Source organism: Bison bison, unplaced genomic scaffold (genome assembly GCF_000754665.1).
Source record: "Bison bison bison isolate TAMUID 2011002044 unplaced genomic scaffold, Bison_UMD1.0 scf7180017864481, whole genome shotgun sequence".
NCBI lineage: Eukaryota > Metazoa > Chordata > Mammalia > Artiodactyla > Bovidae > Bison > Bison bison.
Window position 1 is genome coordinate 1,726,909 of NW_011495041.1, and position 5,606 is coordinate 1,732,514.

The 5,606-nt window shown below is 47.8% G+C and overlaps 1 pseudogene; it reads right to left on the reverse strand.

Moving 5' to 3' along the window:
* Window positions 1-3,533: 3,533 nt before the first annotated feature.
* On the reverse strand, window positions 3,534-3,985 carry LOC105004625 (annotated as a pseudogene).
* Window positions 3,986-5,606: the final 1,621 nt, after the last annotated feature.

The following is a 5,606-nucleotide window of genomic DNA, read 5'->3' on the forward strand; positions in this document are numbered from 1 at the left end:
ACCTCGCTATGGTTTTTCCAGTGGTCATGTATGGATGTGAGAGTTGGACTGTGAAGAAAGCTGAGTGCCGAAGAATTGATGCTTTTGAACTGTGGTGTTGGAGAAGACTCTTGGGAGTCCCTTGGACTGCAAGGAGATCCAGCCAGTCCATCCTAAAGGAGATCAGTCCTGGGTGTTCATTGGAAGGACTGATGCTGAAGCCGAAACTCCAATGCTTTGACCACCTGATGTGAAGAGCTGACTCATTGGAAAAGACCCTGATGCTGGGAAAGGTGGGAGGAGAAGGGGATGACAGAGGATGAGGTGGTTGGATGGCATCACTGACTTGATGGACATGAGTCTGAGTCTGAGTAAACTCCAGGAGTTGGTGATGGACAGGGAGGCCTGGCATGCTGCAGTCCATGGGGTCACGGAGTTGGACACGACTGAGCGACAACTGAAATGAACTGAAAGAGAGGAGAAGGCTGTGGCAGAGGATGAGACGGTTGGATAGCATCACTGACTCAATGAACATGAATCTGAGCAAACTCCAGGAAATAGTGGAGGACAGGGGAGCCTGGCAAGCTATAGTTCATGGGGTCACAAAGAGTCGGGCATAACTTAGCAGCTGAATAGCAGCAACAACAAAAGAGAGGACTAAGTACATTTTAGCAGTAGTCAGTGTAAAGATAAGTTCACAGAAAAACTGGAGTGGATCACACTGACCTGGGAAGAGTGTGTGTGTGTGTGTGTGTGTGTGTGTGTTGGTCACTCAGTCATGTCCAACTCTTTGGGACTCCATGGACTGCAGCCCACCATGTTCCTCTGTCCATGGAATGCTCCAGGCAAGAATATGGGAATGGGTAGCCATTCCTTTCTCCAGGTGGTCTTCCCAACCCAGGGATGCAACCCAGGCCTCCTTTAGTGCAGGCAGGTTCTTTATCATTTGAGCCACCAGGGAAGCCTGGGGACAGCGTGGAACCACCTCATATGGCTCTCGTCCTCTAGGTCTCTCTCTGCATCAGAAGCAGTTTCTGCTCCTCCAGGGGAGATTCCATGGTACAAATAGGCTTTCAGGAACTTCCTACTGTGATGTCTGATGAAAAACAGGCCTTTGGGTTTCAAAAGCCAATCCTTGGTGAGGAATGGAACTGATGCAGCTGTAGCTCTCAGATCTAGGAGAGGGATAATGATGTAAGAACCCAGACCCCTTGCTTCTGAATTAGAAAAGGATGCTCGTGGCTGTAGGGAAAGGATAATAGGAGAAGTGAGTGCATGAATATTTGCGGTCCCTGAGAGAAAAAGGGTCCTCTACCCCTCTTCCCCACTGGCTGAATCCAGATGGGTCTTAAGAGAAAGGTCTATGGGCTGGACGAGGACAGGGGCTTGGCTACGTGCTCCAGATTCTAGCAGAGGCAGCAAGTGCCCAGAGAGAAATGAGATTGTGGGTGTCAACAGGCATATAGGTGGTCCCTGCTTTAGAAGCCTCACAGTGTCCCCTGGAAGGCCAAGGGCTACATGATCCGGCAGCTGGAGCAGAGGTGACAAAAGCCCAGATGCATGCACCCTCCTTTCCTGTCACCTGGGGGCCCTAGGAGCCTCCTCCTCCCCAGATAGGAATGGCTCCTGGAGGAAATTTACCCAGGAAGTGGACTGAGGTGCCTTCTGCCAGCTGAATGGGGCCTTGAAAGAGAATTCAGGTGACACTCCTGTTGTAGACAAGGGGCCTCTCTGGTAGCTCAGTGGTAAAGAATACGCCTGCCAATGCAGAAGACACCAGTTTGATATTGGGGTCAGGAAGATCCCCTGGAGAAGGAAATGGCAACCCACTCCAGTGTTCTTACCTGGAGAATCCCATGGACGGAGGAGCCTAGCTATCTACAGTCCATAGTGTGGCAAAGAGTTGGTCACGACTTAGTGACTAAACAACAACAACCCTGTTGTATAATAAAGTGTTTGGCTGGCTTTCATTTTTAGTTCATAAGAAGGAGTCTCTAAATCTTTGGAATTTCCCAGGTGACAGGAGAGCCTTTGTTACTCATGAGCCTCTTGGATCACACCTGAGTTTATACTAAGAGTTATGATGACCCAAGGATAGGACACAAGAAAGACCAATCATGTGATGAGAGTTGGGGTCTGGTCGGTCTGACCTTGGCAGGGGTAGGGGTGGGCAGGGAGAGGGAGAGAGGGAGGGAGGTGGGAGATTGATTGCCCACATGGGCAATGAGTCAGTCTATCAGGCTGATGTAATGAGATTCCGGTGAAAAACTCTGGACTTTGAGGCTGGATGGAGCTTGGTGGCTGGCGATCTCATTGACGTTCCAGGAGGCTGGCGTGCCTGCGTCCACAGGGAGGATCACAGGGAGGACCACAGAAGCTCTGCATCTGGACTTCTCAGACCTTTGCCTATGTGAGCATTCACTTGGCTGGGCCTGGCCTGGCTCTTTTATAATAAAACAGTGATTGTAAGTAGAGCACCTTCCTGGGTCCTGTGAGTCCTCCTGGGGAATTACTAAACCCGAGGGGTTGTGGGAAGCTCTGAATTTGTAGCCAGTCTCAGAAGTGTGGATGGCCTGGGACCCCCCCAGGAGTGTGGCCAGGGTGTGAGGGAAGGGCTGTCCTGCGGAGGACCCAGACTTTAACTTGGGGTGCAGTGGGCCGGGGCGGGGAAGTGAATGGCTAGTCGTGCTAGAACTGTGTTGCAGTCGGTGGCAGAAGAGTTACCAAAGACTAAAGTTGCACACTCACAAAAGGAGATGTGAGTACCTCCTAGGGTTGGTTTCAAGAAGCAAGAAGAGGCAGGGAAAGCTATTCTCATGGTGCTTGGGACATAGAAGGTCTCAGTCAGTGTCTACATTTATTGTTTACTGTTAATCTAATTTTGGGGGAAAAGTCCACTCTTTCTCAAGATTATGGTTCCTTCTTCTCCCAGATCACCTTTATTTATTTATTTTTTTTTCATGGTGAGAGGAGGACGTGGGGAGGGGGACTGGAAGGATTCTTGGAATATTCCTCTTCAGTTCTTGTTTTGCTTCCATGATCATTTGTTCACTTATTAATTTTTTCTCACGAATAATCCCTGATATCATAGGTAAGAAGAGGTTAGGAGACCAGGGGCAGGCTTCGGGAAGAATCCAGACATCACACCGTGGTGGCCCGGATAGAGGTGTGAGAAGTGGTATATTCTGGATATATTTTCTTTCTTTTTTTTTTCCTAGTCCTTTAAAAAATAATTTTATTTATGGCTGTGCTGGGTCTTTGTTGCTGTGCAGACTTTTCTCTAGTTGCTGCTAGGCGAGGTGACAGTCCAGTTGTGGTGTGAAGGCTCCTCGCTGTGGGAGCTTCTTTTGTGGTGGAGCATACACTCTAGGGTGTTCAGGCTTGTGGCACGTGGGCTCAGTAATTGTAGTGCTTGGGCTTAGTAGCTCTGAGGCATCTTCCTGGCCCAGGGATCGAATCCGTATCTCCTGCATTGGCAGGCAAATTCTTTACCACTGAGCCACCTGGGAAACCCCTTTCTTTCTAGTTTTATTGCTTGAGTACAACAGACAAGTTTATGCAATCAAGCCAAATGCTGCAGATGTGTATTTCCGGTTGAGGGGAAGGACTTGTTTGGTCTTGTAATATCCAGCCCACCAGTGAATAGGGCTGTCAATCAGAATCAGATGCAATTGAGCATCTTTATCCTTTCTTTTCCTCTCAAGATGCTTTCAAACCGCAACGGCTTTCTTAATTAAATGGTAGAGATCCTCAGGAAAATCAGGAGCAAGTCCTTTAGACTTAAGAATTCTCAAGATTTTATTGCCTGTCACAGAATGTACTGTGTAACAGCATGTGAGTCTCTGAGGACCACCCCGATTCGTGAGGGAGTCAGGCTCTTCTTGACCAGTTTGTAGGTCTGCTCCTTCATGACCTCAGGCGTCAGCTTCAGCCAGGTGGGGACCCTGTGACGGGGGGACAGAACCAACTGGGACAGGCCTTTCCGGGGAGCGTGCATGCAACCCATGATGGAGGCAGTCTGGTGCCAAAGGAGAGAGATACGCTTTCAAGTTTAGGATTTGCCGACAGATTGGATGCAGGGTTAGAGAGAGAGAGGAAGATCCCTCCCAGGTTTTGGCCTAAGTCACAGCTGCCACTCACTGAGATGGGAAAGGTTGCAGTGACCTTTTGGGGACCATCTGCTAGTCCTGCAAAGTCACAGCCTGTTTGATCGTTCCCAGGTGGGTTTATCACTTTTTATTTTTTTACCAAATTGAAGGCAGGAGGAGAAGGGGACGACAGAGGATGAGACGGTTGGATGGCATCACTGACTCAATGGACACGAGTGTAAGCAAACTCTGGGAGATGGTGATGGACAGGGAGGCCTGGCGTGCTGCAGTCCATGGGGTCGCAAAGAGTCGTACATGACTGAGCGACTGAACAGCAACGATTTTTACCAAAATGGCCCGGTTTGTTCCAGTCTTTGGTGGAACTTCCCATGGAGAGCTCCGTCTTTACAGACAAATCAACTGCTTTTGATAAGGCTGATGTTTGGCTGGTCCATGGAGCGCTCCTTCACAATCATTCATTTTGAGTGTTTATTTGGAAAGTATGTATATGGATACATTTAATGTGGTGGCAATTGAAAACAAATTTTAATTTTAGGTCCAGTCTTTGGAGTTGAACTCTCTTTTTCACATGGCTTCTGTCTCAGTGATTAAAAAAAAAAAAATGTGTGATTTTTTTCTTTCTTAATTGAAACATATTTGACATGTGACATTGTGTAAGTTTCAGTTGCGTAACATGTTGATTTGATCCATATATATATTGTAATACAATTGCCACTGTAGTGTCAGTTGACACCTCTATGGCATCACATAGTTATTTCTTTTTTTTTGTGGTGAGAATATTTACGATATAGTCTCTGAGCAAATTTGATATTTCTAATAAAATATTTGTTGTCAGACATGACTGAACAATTAACATTGTTATTTATAATCATCACACTGTGCATTAGATCTCCAGGACTTACTTATATACTAGTTGCAAATTTGTATTATTATTATTATTTTGGCCACTCTAGGAGGCCTGTGAGATCTTCATTCCCCTACCAGGGATTCAACCTGGGCTTCCTGCAGTGAAAGTGCCAAGTCGTAACCACTGGAAAGTGAAAAAAATAAGTGAAAGTGTCAGTCATTCAGTTGTGTCTGACTCTGCGCCCCCAAGGACTGTAGCCTGCAAGGCTCCTTTGTCCATGGAATTCTCCAGGCAAGAGTACTAGAGCAGATAGTAGTGGTGGTGTTAGTCGCTCAGTCGTGTCCGACTCTTTGCAACCCCATGAACTGTGGCCCGCCAGGCTCCTCTGTCCATGGGATTCTCCAGGCAAGAATACTGGAGTGGATTGCCATTCCCTTCTCCAGAGGATCTTCCCGACCCAGGGATCGAACCTGGGTCTCCTGCATTGCAAACAGATTCTTTACCATCTGAGCTACAGGGAAGATCCCTAGAGAGGGTAGCCATTCCCTTCTCCAGGGAATCTTCCCAACCCGGGGATGGAACCTGGGTCTCCTGCATTTCAGGTGGATTCTTTGCCATCTGAACCAGCAGGGAAGCCCCCTAACCACTGGACCATTGGGGAATTCCTACAC